General features: G+C 36.3%; 1 protein-coding gene across 3 annotated transcripts in view; it reads right to left on the reverse strand.

The window, feature by feature from the left end:
* Positions 1 to 17,730, reverse strand: part of CENPP (centromere protein P) — a 148,030-nt gene that overhangs the window by 13,841 nt on the left and 116,459 nt on the right. The gene's annotated exons all lie outside the window — the stretch shown is intronic.

Here is a 17,730-nt window from a genome sequence, read left to right on the forward strand (position 1 = left end):
AGGAAAGGTACTTGGACTCTTGTTCAAATAAGGCTTAGAGAACTGCCTTTCTGAAAGAGTCTGAAGAGTTATTCGCTTCTAAGTGGGCAAATATTTATCCTACCCGTTAAGGACACGTAGGTCCATAGACCCACCTCAACATCTAAAATATCAGTTTTCATTTCTCACCAAGAGATATAAACTGTTTAAGACGTCAATCTCTTGTCACTTAAAGCAAACTGGCCAACACCAGAGAGGGTTTGGGTTAATTAGTAGCTGTCAAATCTGCTTGTACTATCACCTTGATATCTTAAGAAATTAGTAGCTATACTGTAATCTTTATTGGACACCAGCGACAAAGGTTCAACCTGTGTTTGCACAAAAAAAACCAGAGAACTTCTTGTGTGACTTGCAGTCAAGAATAAAGATATGCTCCCTTTCTAGGTCCACCCAGATTTGATATCAGTGGATGAACGACAATGTCCACAGCGTAATTTCCTACTGCATGTAGTACAACGATATTCATTTATCTAGATACCATAAGGACCAGATTTTTCCTTAAACATATGCCACTATGTATGTAAAATGCATTCTTGTATAAATCAGTGCTTATTTTCAAATAGCATTGTGTTACATTATTATTTCTCAGCATCAGAAAAAGGTTTAACAACTGTATTAGGTGAAAAGCAAAGCTTTCTATAAAAACATGTGCTGTAGATACATTAAAATCTTTGCCACAGAACATCCTCTTTCAATGGTTCTACAAAGCATTACATTTAGGACGGTCTCAACAGAAATTTGCCACCTAGTAGCTTTCATTTGTCTCGTTATCAACATTTACCAGTTGCCTCAAATATTGTGCTTATGTGAAAATAAATATTAACATGAAATGCTAACATGCCCATTGTTATCAACAAGAGAAGAAGCCAGTGCAGTTGAAAAGACCCTGAAAGCTTTAAATCCACTGAATTCCTTTCACATAATACACAAATACAGTTCTTCAGATCTGGTTGTCAAAAGCATGACATTTCCGTTTATCAAACACATTCTTAGTACAAACAAGAGTGAGACAGGAAATATTATTGAGAAGACCCAAGCATCTATAAGAAGAGATTTATAGTACACAAAAGCATGTAACAATTCATAATTATTGTATGTGTAAGGGTGTAAAGTTGTCAATTCACTGATAAATAATGGTCTCATAAAAATGGTCAGCTATCAAACTTTGATCTACTAAATTACTTCGACAAGGAAGCAGCAAAAACCCTAAGAACAAAACAAGAAAAAATAAGAAACTATCATTACACAGAAAAACTGTAACACTATTCACTCTGCAACTTTGTGGTATGCTTTAGACTAAGTCTCTCAGAACAAGGATGATTTTGAATCAAATATTTGTATACTGCCAAGTAGAAAAGAATTTAGGGCAGTGCTGAGAATTCTTTAGTGTATCCACTAGGAGAAATCACATGCAGTTGCCAGGCAAAAACATATTCTTATGCTCCACCTTATTTGGTTTTTAAATGCCAAAGTTGCAGTCACCAAGAATGTACCATGATGTGTGTGCATAAATATTTGTTTTATTGCTAGGTACTGCTACAATACAAAGAAGTAATAGTAATACTAGCTGCCAGTGTAGTTCACTCACTTTCAATGCAACCCCCAGGCATTTTTTAATTTGAATTTAAATGGCTGGTATTGCAGAAACATTTCAAACAACGGTTGGTAACAATAAATTTTGTTCTTGTAGAAGAAGTCCAGTTGAAAGAAAATTATCTAATATTACAGCTTAATGTTCTCTTTTTTCTTCTTCAGTTTTTCAAACAGTTTAATCCTCCTGTGTTTTTAAAACTCTAAGGAATGCAAGTAACACAAACATTCACGCATATAAACCTAGCATATGTTTAAAACTTTCCTTTTCGCAGTTGTATACCAAGAAGATTAGTTCTAACTCAACAACATAAAGCTGTAGAATAATGACGTTTGCAGTGTGGATACTGGAGCACCAGCCTTGGCCAGCATGCCCTTTTACACTGTTGGATTTGAGAAAGCAGAAGCCGCCTTCAAGCCCTCTAGTCCCTGTCTGCACTCCTCCCAATTTTCTTCGCAAACTCTCCCCACAGCTACCAACAGTTTTCCACACAAACAAATGGCAAAACACCACTGTTTGGCCTGAGCTACTGGCGACTCCAGATGGAAGGATTGTGGATCTAGATTGCGGCATGACTTCAGGACTGTTGGAATTCAGCATGCTTTGCAAAAGGACTGAGTTCGTAATGCATGGCATACAGCAACGCACGGCATATAGCGACGCGTTGCTTTGGTTCAAAATGGCACGCTCAGCAATTCCACAATCATTTGGGTTATCAGAAGTCAGTTTAGGAAGGTACAACTGATGCCAGGGGTATTTCTCTTTTTTTCTACAGTATTAGCAGCTCAGTGAAAGGGGCATGCCCTTCAGGCCTTGAACTGGGTGGGTACTCAAAATTGCAAGTTTCCACACAAAGAGCAATATTTTAGAAGATTTTATCATACCATTTCAATATAAGCAACAGTGCACACATTTCCAGCATTCATGCAGCAATTACTGGATCTATAATTATTTGAGGTATTTTAACAGGACAAACAACATAAAGTCATATGAGAAGCACCAAAAACCCAATGTTTGATTTTATTGTACGCACATGGAGAAAGAGGGAGAGAAACAACAATAACAAAGAGGAAAGAAAAAGGTTAGAAAAAGGAAGAGGGGAAAAGGGGCAGGTATAAATGAGCAAAGAGTAAGATAAAGTTTTATAGTAATGGACAGATGAGTAAAAACAGTTCAAGAAAAAGGAAATTAAAGCAACAAACAAAAGGAAAATTTTACATTTCCAGAATATAAACATGTAGTTAGTTATTCCTAGCTCGTTTAAAAAGACGAGGATTTAACACTTGAGACAGGCTACATTTCCAAACTCAAGCTGAGTCTCACAGCAGGAACTGTAAGGTATACACAATCCAATTGTTAGGTAGGAAAAATCTGAGCAGAAAGGCAAGCACTATAATGTTATTTAAGGAGCACTTCTGGATTACTTCAATAGTCATTTTTTCCCCTGTAGAAAGACCTCTGGATGACTCTTCCAAAACACACTGCAAACTAACATTTGAGGCCTCCAGCATATTCTTCATCTTTGGCTTTTTCTATTCCCACCCCCCCACCCCCTCCCGTTTTGGAATCAGCTCTTGTATTAGCATTTACTTGCAGCTGCCCCTGCCAGTGCAAAAGTAGCACTGTCTAGACTACGTACATATTTATACCTCTTAAAAATAAACCAAATGATAGCTCTACAGCTCTTATAACTCCAAAATCACATTTCTCATTTCTAACATATCCTGTTGCCCTGTGAATTCACAATTACTTTCTCCAACAATTCAATCATTAACTCATAGGATCTTTGCTGCTAATTTCTGAGAGACAAAGATGTCATAACATTCAATTACTAAAGTACTTGCTGTGAATGTACCTGATAAAAATCTCTCAACTCTCTGAAACAAAACCAGCAGACACTTCTGACAAAATCAGGTTTTTATTCTGCCTTGTACAACACTCATTATGTAATACAAGTAAAGGCCATGAAATATAGAAAAAGTAGCAAATAAAGATTTAGATGCCAATGCTTGCTCCAAAATAATAGTATAAAAATCACACACAAATAGTTCTTTGCTCTTCCTGACTGCTTTAATAACTGGTGTAGTATGTAGGGGGAAAAAAGTGCCTTTTCCAATGAGTCAGTCACACAGTTGAAATACTGTATCTTTTCATTTATTTTTACCACTACTGTTAGTCATGCTAACTTTAAGCTAGTGGTAAAAATTCAGTACTGGATGCAATGACATTTTCATTTTGTTACGTAGATATACTTTGGTGACAATACTTCCCATTTGTCTATCTTGATTATTGAAAATTTAAGTTCATGCATGCTTGCAGAACAAAACAAATGCTACCCTTATTCTAACACTTTGTAGAGCTGTACTGCTGGGAACAAGCTCACAGTGCATTATCATAAGGAACATGCTGAGCCTTACTGTAGATGGATGCATTAAATTAGTATTAAAAGCACCAGTTCTTGGATGCAGGTGAATACTTCATTTATGAATTGTTTTCCATCCCATAAGAACAAAGTACAGATGTTAATGACAATCACTTCATTTTACAGCCCAGAAGATAGACAGAAAAAACATTTTACTTATTTAAATTTCACGAGAAAAACAGGTTTTGTCTTGGTTGAGAGCTGCTGCTCTAACCACTAGGCAGAGGCAGGTCTGCTCACTCTTCCCCATCACTGAATTATGAATACAAAAAATAAAGAAACCTTTTCAAGATTTTAGATGGTTTAGAAATACTTTTAAAATATTAAGTACTAACCTTAGGTTAACAGTACTTTGTAGGACACAGTAGCTGAAGAAATGTACACTTTACAGTGAGAAAATCAAGATCAAACAGCCTGCACCCCCAACAACTCCCAAACTCTCTGAAGGTGTGGCTAACAAAAATTATGATTTTAAATTATGACACTATTCAAAGAGCTGCTAAACTGATGACTCTTGTGCTAAAATATGGTTTGCTTTAATCAAAGATTTTTAATACTTGTTAATTAAAAAATAACTTATACTCCATTGCAAGTTGATGGCTTGTTTTATGGCACAGCTTTGAGCCAGCTTTAGTGAACTCAAACTTTTAAAAATTCACTCATAAAAAGGGCAACTAAAGCATTTCAGACACTTAAACAGTTAAAGCAACCCAAGTTACCTTGCAACCGATGTGATTGTACAGAAGCAGCAAAATGTTTTAAAGTAGAAAACAAGCAACTAATAAGGAGAAAATAAGTTAATCACACTCAGCTGCTGCAAACATTGAGTATACTCCAATCTGCCACTGAAATAATAAACAAATGTTACTATAAACAAGTGTTACTCATACAACATTATGTCCCCAAATATGGTCCATATAATCTCAAATTCTCATTACTACACTTTCTACATCCTAGTATTTTCTTACTTGTAAGAACAGAGTAAGAAACTACGGCATTACTTTACACACCTTTCACTGCAACTTCTGCAGGAGTATGACATTTACCAATGCATTGCTTTACAGACTCATTTCTGATCATTCATTTGTTCCATCCATTTTAGTTGTATTCATTTCAGTTGGGCCTATGGATGCTCAACCACAAGATTAGGTAGCTACTCTCTTGAACCGTGTTATAACTGTTAGATTAAAATCACCTGACAAAACAGTGCCTCAATAATTGGCCTTTTTTCCTCAAAATGATTGCTTATACAGCAATAAGTCTGATTAGCAGATACATATGAATTAGACCTGGTACAGCTAATTCAAGTACCAGTAATAGTGATGCCGGAAGAGCACAGCCTTCTTTGGTGGCCTGCTTACTTGGGTAGCTCAGACAGGTTGAAACTGCCTGTGCTGTCACTGCTGGTATTTCAGCTAGCCAGTTAAAGCTAATACAGGTATGTCAACACACTCTGCAATGACATCTCTGCAAGTTATGCAGAGCCACGATGCCGTAAACTTGATCATTTAAGTGAAGCTCATAAAACAGAAGTATTTTCATAAGAAACTATGAAATGATTTTTTTCTTTTGTTCAGATATCCCAAAGTACTGCTGAAAGGTAACAATGCCACACATTCTCTACAGCTTGCTCTCTATATTATTTTTTTATTAAAAGAAACCCCTGCCAAACCCCAAAACCAGTCTGAAAACAAATTTGCCAGGTTAAAACACATATAAACAAAGGGGTACCAGAAAGATCATTAATTTCACAGAAAAAAAGTCACATACTGTTCTCTTAAAATTATTGTACATATTTTGACACTCCACTCTTTCAGCAGAAATAAAGGGCTCTTCACATAGAGAATAGCCATTACCTGGTTCCTTCCATGCTCATTAGTTTTACTCTACAGTAATTACATTAATATAAACAGAATTACTAACAATTTTAACTTGTAGGTGATGGAGTAAAATCTCCCTTCATTCCAGTAAATATGGTAGATAATGTATCTTTGTTCCACATGTGGTATATCATAATCAGGCAATCACTATTCCTTGAGACAAATGATTTGCAAAAACTCTCCTGCTCTCACATGCATGACATATGGACAACTGTGCCATATTAAAATTACAAGTTATAAAATAACAAGGCAGAATAACATCAGTTTCAATTGGTCTGCTATGTGTGGAATATGTTTCCATGGTTTTCAAGTCTCTAGAATACAGAAGCTGAGGAAAACAGTTAAATTCCACACACAAAAGAGAAAAATTATATCAACAAGCAGCACTCTACTTGAAGCAGAACTTCAAGTAAACGAATCTCAAAGATTTTTATAAAATTTAGTAATTTTTGAAAAAGCAAAAAACACTTATCCATCACAGTAACACAGATTGGAACTAACCTGTTAGACAGGTTGTGACTAATGTGTACAAGAAAACTCTGAAAAGCTCTTGAGCAAGTCATGTCTCAGTATGTAAGATCAGTAAATAGTGGCCCTGTGGCATAAATGCTACCCAACTGCAAAGCATTACAGGTCATCCAATCCTCCCAGGTCTGGGATGAAGCTGGACTAGAGGCACAGCTCTGTACAGAGCACAGATCATTCCAAGAAAGAAGTCAAGATAAATATAATAAAACTGCTGAGTCATTAAAAGCTATTTAAGAACACATAGGATGATTCAAACCATTCCCTTCAACTCATTGGGAGATGGTATTTTATTTCTTGCTTAGGATAAAAAGTAGCTTGCTTCAGTCGGTTTCTGGCAGAACAGATAGTTATCTCAGGTTATTTCTGTACGGAGATGTACTGTTTTAAAGTATGGTTTCATGAAACAAGTATCCAGGGACAGCTTAAGCTATTTCCATCCTGTTTTCTCTCCACCAGCTAGCTACTGCCCCCTCATCTCTGCCAGCAGAACTGCTTGAGTGGCTATGCCGTGTGTCAGACCAGAAAGCAAAACCTATGAAAAAACAGCATTAGTTCTCTCAATATGACTAATAGCCCAGCCACAAAACCAGTAGCAGGATAACAATCTGGAGGCAGCACACCCCAGCACTCAGAGGAATGCAGAATACTGCCACTGAAGAGTTCATCTCCTCACATGGCTGTTTCACTCAAACAGCTGCTGTACAGTGAGCGTGCAGGATGAAAGAATAGCTTAAGTGCTTCTCAAAACACTTGAGTGTTCAAACTGGCTAAAGGCAAATACTCTTAGGTTAAAAGCTCTGCCCAACATCCGTATGGAACTGCTACCTAAGCAGTAGTGCCAAAAGACAAAATACCTTTATGAAAAGAGGAGCTCTGGGTAAGAACAGTGACTGATAGCTCTCGAAGTTAGGCTTGTCTGAGCCACCATTGAGACAGGGTGAGTTTTTGGATATGACATCAACAGAAAACTTCTGGTGTTTCTGTTACTGCAATTAAACAATATTTCAGTTCCGAAGTGGCGGATTTTTAGCCAGATTGCCATTTTCCAAAAGAAATAACTTGGTTTTGAAACAAAAAGCCCCATGCTGTGCAAGCATTTAGACACAGGATAGTGCAAGACCTGAACTAGGTTGTGAGACTCGGTAGATAGGACACACTGACACACAGTAATTATCAATCAAGAGGGAACCCCCTCATGCTGTCTCACCAGTCCCCTCCTCAGCTGCAAGCTTCTCCTCATTATCTGGCACCATGAAAAGAAAACTTGGTGTTTCAGAAGTAACTCTACTTGTTCTTCAGTCATTTGACAAGACCTCCAGTTAACAAAGGAAAGGGAATGCAAAGGATTTACTGCGAAGAACAGACAGAAATTATGATAAAAAGGTAAACTGGACAAGTCTTTCTGAGCTCTGAAAAAAACCCAACAACGCTAATGTTCTACTTCAACAAGACAGTTTATACACAACACAAACACAGTCATCCAGAATAACATATCCCGTTGAAACTGATTACTTTTTTTTTGTTTATTTTGTTCAAGATGACACAGAGGGAATTGTGCTGGAGCTTCAGGAAATATGCAGCTCCCATTCTGCAGAAGCTTGGCCACAAATGTTAGTCAGAACCTAAAGCAAACATAATCACTTCATGAGATGTTTTCAACTTGTACTCAATCCTGAATTTTCTGCACTGTGGAATTATAAGTCTCTAGAAATGTGATAATCATAAAAATACCAATATGGCATTAAAAATTAAATTTAAAAATTAGTTACGTGTACATACACACACATATATATTCCTGCCATTTCCCCCCTTCAAATTCTCACTGGTAGCATACTGCAGAATTGCTGTACAAATAATTTTTGCCATTGTCCACTAATTCACCCAAACAAACCATTTTGTGACACTATTTGTAATGGAGAAAACATGAATCAACAGGCAAAGACAACTAATTTTTAGATTTAAAAGGAAACCACAAGCAAACTTTGTTATTTTCCTCAAAGTGTCTTCTTGCACCAGCTGCCAACAAATCCTTCTTTTTGACTAAAAAGCTTCAGAATATTTGTGTCCTCAGTTTACATCTCCTTCCTGAGACAGTCTCTCAGTGGAGAGGCATCCTGTTACTAATTTCTACTTAATATTAAAACCAATGTGAAACCATCTCAGGCAACAAACAAAAGTAATATAAGAAGCAAGCCACAGGAACTCGACAATACCAGATGAAATCTCAAACCAACATTTTTATCTGTAAAATCAAGTATTGATTTTCTTATTTCACTTCTGATACAATTTAAGATGCCAACAGCATCAAAAGAAGTTTATAAAAAATTGCATTCACTTTTTAGGAGTATATAGTGTTCTATATAGACACTTTTTTTTGCCATTTTGCCTACAAATGGAAAGTGCAACCAAGCACAACTAAGTCAATGGGAAGCAAATCATTGTTTTGAAAAGGGCAAACAGGGACTGTTAGTGTAAATATATATTCTTATTTTTAATGAATTCAAACAATCTATTTTCAGTATTTACACACAAAGTCATACTAATTTTCTATATAAAAAAAACCCCACTATATTTTAAATATGTTCACTTCAGTCCAATCTTTGTTTAAATGGTTTAAGAGAAATGCTTCTCTCTGTTCTGGGTATGATGTGCATGCCTGTTGAAGAAAATGGAACTGTATATAAGAAGCAATGACAAGACATGAACGAAGGCTTATAGGAAGCTTACGTCTGTCTGCTAGAAACTTAGCAACTGTTTAGGTTGCTATGACCCCCCCAAACCCTCTTCTGAACCATTCTCAATTCTTCATAGTTTACAGTAGAAAATGATCTTTATGAAAGAAATAAACAGAGAAAAATCTCTTAGGGGGTATTTCTGGGAAACAAGAACTGAAGGGAGAACTTTAAATTTATCAGAATGATACTAGTAATGTGATGAGGTTTCCCCAGAACAGAAAAGCTTACGATGTCTGAAAACATTAAAGAAATGTCTTTGATACAGATTTATACTCCCATAATTAAATGGGCACTCACCAAAATTAAGATCCAAGACTACAAACTTACAGGAAAATATTGATATAAATAGTCTTCAGTTCATACAAAGTTTGAGGACAGCAGAAATAAGAGATAATATTATGTGAACTACGACAAGGACAAAAAAAAAATTACTCCATCTTTTGCATTTATTCTGCAAAATATGATTATCTTAAAAAAGTTAGAAACCTCAAAATTATATTGATGAGTAACAATACTCAATACTGGCACATGAGAAAAACCAACCCCCAAACCAAGTTTATTGGGCTATTTTAGACACACAGAAGACACGCTCAGTTTCCATAATGAATATTTTGGAAAAATACAAGTCAGCAAATAGCTGAAATATAATTGGCCAATATACAAGGAAGGGTCAACATTTGAACCTGAAAAAAAGAAGTGATGCTATTTGAAAAGACAGACAGGACAGTGAAAATCTTACACGTTTACTTACAAGGATCAGGGGTTTAAAGTCATATTTATTCAACCTAGGTGGACAACTTGCTTTGGAACAGGCTCTAGACAATGAAATGATAAAAATTCTACAGTATTCCTTCACCAACTCACATAGAGGCAGTATGTGTAACACACTGGCCCCAAATTTCAGGTAGCTGCTGAAGGAAGGGTTTGCAAATTACTTCCATCCGTCTGTTCATTGGCATTTTAGATATAAAGTGAGAAAAACATATCTCAAACTAAAAATGGTGCTGTGGGGTTGAATGGAAACATAACCAAGAGGCATTGAGTTGTGGCAGGGATTAGTGTCTTGAAGATGTTAATACTAATTAATATTAAAATTTTATATATTCCATTCACTTCAGTGAACAACAGGAACAGGGCTGCAGTTACAGTTGAAAAGTAAGCTTTTTAAAATGTAAATAGATCCTAGCTACATACACCTCTTATCCCAAATTTAGGTTTATTCCCACCTAAGAAAGTACCCAATGCTTTTTGCAATGTATTATTAGTATTTTTAAATATGTGAGGAAAATCTGGTTTTAATATCTCTTAAGGTTTCCCAGCAACATTTTTTCCTTCTCTTATGTTTTTTTCTTAAGGATATTGGTGACCACTGATTACAAAAAGGAATGCAGTAACTGCTATAGGTTTTCGAAATGCAGCGTACTGCCAATCCCAAATTCCCCATCTCATGTTTTGTGCTGACTTTAACAGTTATAAATTTACTTTTTTCCTCATTGCTATTTTTTTCCAACTATAAACTTGTGTGTTATATTTAAAAAAAACCCCAACACATCAGTAAATTCAAAGTTTAGGATTCCATCTGTTTCTGATCAAAACCAGCCAGCAACTGCAAAGATTCATCATGACAACTAAGAGTAAAGCAATTTTAAAAATTCATTTTTAACTTCATTCTTTTATTTTATTGAAAGGTTAAAAAAATGCTGCTGTAATTTTCAGTACTGCCTCTTTTCTTTCAAATTCCTGAACAAAACAGAAATAGCTTTAAATTCCTGAATGCGGATGTGTTTGACTCACAGAAATAATATTTTCATTAGTGTTTTAGGAAAAAAACTAAATAATGGATCCAACTTCAACACAGCTCTTCTCTAAATAACATAGTAAAACAGGAGGCATAAGGAAATGTGTATTAACAATAATGTGAGAGAAAGATATTAAAAATAAGGATGACTGTGGAACATTTCAAGCTACAGAATGTACCTTTTCTTGGTACCAGGTGAGATATGGTAACAGGTGATAGTGTACTGAGGTGGGTTTTTTCCCCCCAGATAAGGAAATTGATAAACTGTACACTAAGGAATGCACACATGTGGCTACTGCTCACCTGTGGCACCACTAGGAAGATACCAGGAAGGATTTCAGGACACTAAAGATAACAAAATGTATATGCAGGTGGCCCACCCTGACCTGTTGTGTCACTAATCAGACTGCAACACAATAAGGCAGAATATAGCAGAATTAAAAAGGGGGGATGGGTAGTATTAAGTTTTCCCTTGATGCTCAAGGGAAAAGTGACAGGGCAACCATATTATAATTACTAAATAAAGGTAGAAAGTCTGCAAAACTGGGCCAATAAGGAAGTATAAACCTTGGCAGGCTATATATTTTGAAGTGGCTGAGAAAAGAACTTGTGAGGGGAAAAAGGGAGGAAAAGGAATATAGGAATATAAGGAAAGCAAATAATGTGATCAGGGCTGTTCAGGGGCACCCTAGGAGACAGCCCTGCACCTGATCATAAAGCCTGAAGAAGAGTAGATCTGTTTATGTTTTGATCATATTTGTGTCTGACTGCCTTCTGCGGTCAGAAGGACTTGGGGTGCTCTCTCTGGCATTGATGAAGAACTACCAGAATGGGTGGACTGGGTGTCCTGAAATCCTAACACCGTATAAAGATGAAAGGTGGCATAAGTACCATTCTAGATTCAAGTGTCTAACAGCGCCATAATAATGTTTTCAGTTTTGTTTTCTAATCTTTTCTGAATAATTACTAATGTTGTATGTGCTTCTTTGGCTGGTACTGAGTATTGAGCTGATATTTTCATTTGCAAGCCCTGTGTAAAGACCAGGGTGGAAGACACTAATACCAAGGCAGTCATGTCACCTTTGGAGGTGCTTCACCTAAGGTTTAGCTAGTGACAGTAAGGAGAGGAATTCCTAAGATTCAAGGGACCAATGCCACTTGCCTTGTCAGGATACCTTGGAGGACATATCCTACAAGATAAAACCTCACTGGGTCTACTGCAGGTATCTATGATGGAAGAAAAATGCTGAGGAGCTTAAGATATGACTAACAGGTAACTAATGGATGCCTTCAGCAAAGGTTTTGCAATCTGGAAGACAAGAAAAAACCTTGTGTAAAAAGAAACATAAAGCAGCTAAGTCCCCTAACAAAATAAAGGGATTAAGAGGAACTGAAATGGTGACAGACATGCTACCTATAGGATGAGACACTGAGCAAGGAAGGATAGGTCACACTCTGTGTAGATACTGTAAGAAAAAAAAACTTATTTTCATCCAGTAACAGATATACATAGTCATGCAGAAGATGTGGACTTTCCAACATTTGTATATATTTCTCACAATCAATTTATAATTGCAGAAATCAGAACATTTCACAGCTTGATGTCTTGCAAGAAACATCATGTTGTTCCTTTAATATTGTTCAAAAAGACAACATCAACATATAGTGTAAGATACACATAAATCATTAACTAAATATAAACATATGTAAAATACTCTCAGATAATTCTGAAATAACCTTAAAATAAAAAATAAATGGAGACTTATATTACAAGTAACTTTTTTTTTTATGTTTTGGGGCAAGATATCCAGATAACTTTTTTCTTTGGGGGGGTGGGCAAGGAGGGGGAGAATTAATGTCAACAAAATTGCAAATCTATAAATTTACTCCACATGCACAAGTTCCACAAAAGTTCAAGTACTCAGAATCAATAACACCACAGGCTTATCATTTTGGGCTTTTTTGTACAAATTACAGAAACAGTCTGTCATTACTTAAAATAAGATGGGATTGATGCTGTCCACTTACACAATTTCCATCTTTTTAGTCAACATTTTATCTGTTTTACTCCAAATCATAGCAAGAAAAAAAAAAAAAAAAATCTCCAAAACTTGTACTGCATGGCTGCTGATGTTGTCTGAACCATCATAACTTGGCAACTCATCACTAGCAAGGAGTCAGCCTTACAAATAATCCTAACTCTAAATTCTACTTAAAGAGCTCTCAGAGCCAAGAACACTCAAAGAGCCAACAAAGTCAGCATGAAAACACATTGCCTTTTCTCTAATCTTGTTTAGAATACATGGAATAAGAGAACAAAAAAAATTATATACATCAATTTGAAGCAGCATTGGTTTTATTTTTTTTAAAGCCTACTTGAATATCATCTTAAATCATATTTTATAACCAAGCATGCTATATACCCTTCTGAGCCACTTCCAAATTCCTTAGCGCTTGCTAACTATTAATAGAAATAAGAGACTGGTTCTGCCTGGAAAAAAGATGGCTTAGGGAAATTCTAAGAGTAGCCTTGCAATATCAAAGAGAATACAAAGCACAGCTCTTTATGGAGGTGCATCCTCAAAAGGATGGGAGATAAAGAAAAATTTTTTCTCAATGGCAGTCAGGCATTGGGACTGACAGCTAAGAGAAGTTGTGTAAATGGTCTTTGATGCCTTTCAAAAACCAACTGAACAAAAACCTGGTCTGAATTCAATCTTCACCCTGCTTTGAGCAGCAGGTTGGACTACATGACCTACACCACCTCCTGAGTACACTCGTACAGTAAGTTAAGAAGGTTAATTTAAGCAATACTCTAAGTTATCAGCCACTGTCTAAGATAAATGCATTCTTTCCTCCAGTATGATAAGCTCGGTTACACCTGGCATTAAACTGGCTCAGTAAAGGCTATTCATGTTCTATTCATGTGCTTTGTTTGGCCATTATGCAGATAAAAGATTGCATTTTTAAAAGCTATGATGTAGAACTTCAACTCCTCTTTCTATACTCAGAGATTATCTCTCAGATTTCTGCTCTTAAACTGACCAATCCCAGACGCTTGACTTAACTTTGCTTAAGAATTTTTATTTTCTTTTATTTTTTTTTTTAAGATGTCCTCTTTATATTCTTTCAGCCTGTTGGCTTTCTTTGATGACTAAGGTATTGCACTTCAGGCATTTTCAAGACGTTTAAGAAACAGATGTTGTTCCTCCTGTTTCGGCATGCTCCATGTATCTAAGTGACCTTTCAGACAGAATTTGAAAATCTGTAAGCCCCTTTCAACACCACAAATTCTATTATATTAACATACACATTAATTTTACTCCCCCTCTGAGATTTAGAGCAGAACCACAGTGAACATAAGTTTTCCCTCCCACCATTCATTCCTGCAGGAAGAAGCAAAATTGATAAAAAGAAAAATAACAATAGTAATATTGTACACTGACTAGTACTTCTTGCAGTGAAAGGAAAAGAAGCTACTGATGTCCTCAGGAAATGCAGAAAAATTAGAATCTGATGTTGTGGAGAAGCAATGTAGAAAGCTGTGCTTAGAGGACTAAGAAAAAACAGTGGCAAAAGAGACTCCTTTTGCCACTCACACTTTGGAAGTAATTCTGAAAGATCACAGAATATTATTCTCTGGTTCATAAATATTCTTGTATCCCTTCATGGTATAGGAGTAGGTATCAAAAGTAGACAAAGTTTTATCTGTTATTAATGTCTGAGGAAACAACTGCAAACATACAGATGCAGAGGAGAGCAATACATTATTGATGTTATACGTAGTTCCTAAAATAAATCTATTGAATATATACATCATCATGAAGCAAGTTTGTGCTTCAACTCACCCTGTGCCAAGAACACTGATACTTAAAGAATACCACTTTTTGGTACAAAAGGCTATAGTTACACTATGGTGAACAAGTTGTGTTGGGATAGCAGAAGCAAGTACCCTACTGTTGCTCTATATTGCCATAACTAGGCTGCTTCACAATATGGAGATAAGGTATATTTGTATGATATGGCTAGCTTAAAAAGCACACTTGGTCTTATACACTTCCCTAGTGTAGTTTTTAAAAGATTCTAACTTTATTTCATTGCTAATTTGGCAAGAGATCAGAAACTCAAGTAGAAATAGAGAACCAGTTACAATTACTAGAAATACCTCAAATTTAAAACAATACTTTATACCAGTATAGGGGTGCAGGAGTATTGCTGCCTTAACTCATGGGATTCCTTTATGTTCACAGAGGTGAGATTTAGATGAGTGTTCAAAAAGAAGGTCTCTTTTGAGGAAGAAATAGAAAACATTTATTTCAACTGTATCAAATTGCTTAAAAGCCTATTTGCACTATTGGTTGTCATCTAATAGGTACAGTTAGAGATGTTATAAAAATCTGTTGTAACCAGTATAAACAAGCCTGATGCCAATCTAAATTCTAAGCCTTCTTTTTCACTGAAGATTTCCTTGAATAATTTCCATTGGATAATTTCAGCAAAGTAAGAGGGAAAGCCTTGTCGCTCTACAAATAACAAGCTATAAGGAAAAAAGATCAGCCTAGATTTTATGAAGAATTCTTGCCAGAGGCTCCAGGCTTCCACATTCATCTCACACATCCTATGGCTCTTGCTCAAGCCACAAAGCAACAGTGCTCTTGTGGCAGTTTGCCATAAGATATAAAATAATAAAACGTCATTTTAATTATTAGTCACTGCTGTATACTCTTCGTCTCTTCTCTCCTAAAGGAGACCATCCCACATTAAGGCACCTTAATAAACAATAACATTTATATTGTACAACTTATTCAAACAACTAGCCATGCATATGAGACAGATGGACATTAACAGTACTTATGGACAGAGCACATACCGGCAACTCTGCTCTCAGAGTGAATTGTTCACATAAACACTGTAAATATTATGTCCCTGAGGATACTACAATGTTTTCCTCTCACACAGAAATTACCTGAACTGCCTATGTCTGAAATAATTTGCAAGGCCATCCTAGTCCAAGGTTTTAGACAAATATACAGCATTTTTTCATTAGTTAAGACAGGCAAGTTTGCATGGAAGATTTTAATGTAAATTACAGTCTTAAAACAACATCTAATCATCAATCTTACATATATTTAAATCTTACTGGAAGGCAGTAGATGACGTCCATTTTCAGACACCACTTTTACAAATTAAAAAACCCCAAACACTCTAGGTATCAGGTAACCATGGGACACTCTCTAGCAGCTCCTACAATTTTCAAACATTATTGTCCATTGTAGGAAAGTGTAGCGCCATTTTCATGAAGAGGGAGCTATGCCCTTGCAGATACCTCAGATTGTCTTTATTTCTTCCTTAACAAAAGTTGAGAAAAAGATAAGCAAGGGCCTCACAGGCATTCTGTTTCATACTAATGGCAGGTTCTAGTAAGATCACAAAGCCACACTCCTATGCCAGGTAACTAGAGGGATGAAGGACAAGAACAAACGAGATGATTTGTTTAGTACAACAGGCTTTTGTTCAAATATTTTAACTTCACTGTGTGTAACAGAAATGCCAGATGGCACTTCATTTTGGTGTGCATATTAAAGGAGAGCAGTGATTTAAAGGGGGCCACAAGGAAGGCTAAACATGGATACCACCAGAACTATAATGCCTCCAGGACTTTTGCTTGCATATTAGAAGCAGTAACATTATCAGAGGAAGTGTTTGCTTACCAGCAATCGCTTTCTGTGCAAAACCCAGACTATGGAATACACATATGACAGATTAAAAGATCATTTCAGATCCTTAAAGTTAGCAAGCCTTTGTGCTTCACTGCTCATGCTAAAGTATCTGTTTTAGAGAAGTCTAGATACTGATTCAATAACGCCTTAAGAGAGCCTTCAGTCTGCTTAGAGGATGTAGGATTTTCACTTTATGATCTAGCAGGAGCCAAGACGGTGTCCCACTCAGCTCTGGAAAGCTGCTGGAAGATGTTGACCTTTCAAAAAATACAGAGATGACATAACCTAAAAAGTCTAGCTATAAGGATTTATTAGAATTCAACAACCAGAGATTCCACATCCAAAGCAGATGCATTAAACCAGAGCTTCACTCGCGCAAAGGCTGGCCAGATCCACCTTGATGGCCTACTAGGGGGCAACCTTGTGTCCCAGCTGGGCAGGCTTTCTGAAGGTGTGTGCCTGAACACTACCAGAAGATAATCCTGGATCAGGGATCAGAAGCGTAAGAAGCCACATTTAAATATATAAAGAAGCGAATACTGTCACTTCTGTGTCTAATACACCATCATTTCTTTCCACACACAGTCTGTTACCTGACATGCATAACCATGAGAAGATGATCTAATTTGCTATTCTTTTCCCCACTTGTGCTAGAAGAACTGTTGTCCTGTTGTTCAAATCACCCTTTACAAATCAATGCTTTTAGCGCAGGTACTGAACAGCGCTATCTCATTTCAGATGCTAGCTCCATTTGTTAAGTATAACTACCTCTATTCTTTTTAAACAGCTCCAGACAGACTACAAAAGATTAATATTTCTTCTTTTGACTTTGCAAAGCACAGCACAGTAGAAACTGAATGACTATTTTAAGAGACAATATGTTTTCCCAGTATCTTTCCACCACATACCGGCTAACAATTATGGTTAACTCAATGGTTATACCATTCTATGACTATCTGTCTAAACATTCCTCTGAGTACGAATTCAAGCAAACAACAAATTTTTAATGTCAGAACA

Source organism: Strix aluco, chromosome 11, assembly GCF_031877795.1.
Source record: "Strix aluco isolate bStrAlu1 chromosome 11, bStrAlu1.hap1, whole genome shotgun sequence".
In the NCBI taxonomy this organism is placed as follows: Eukaryota; Metazoa; Chordata; class Aves; order Strigiformes; family Strigidae; genus Strix; species Strix aluco.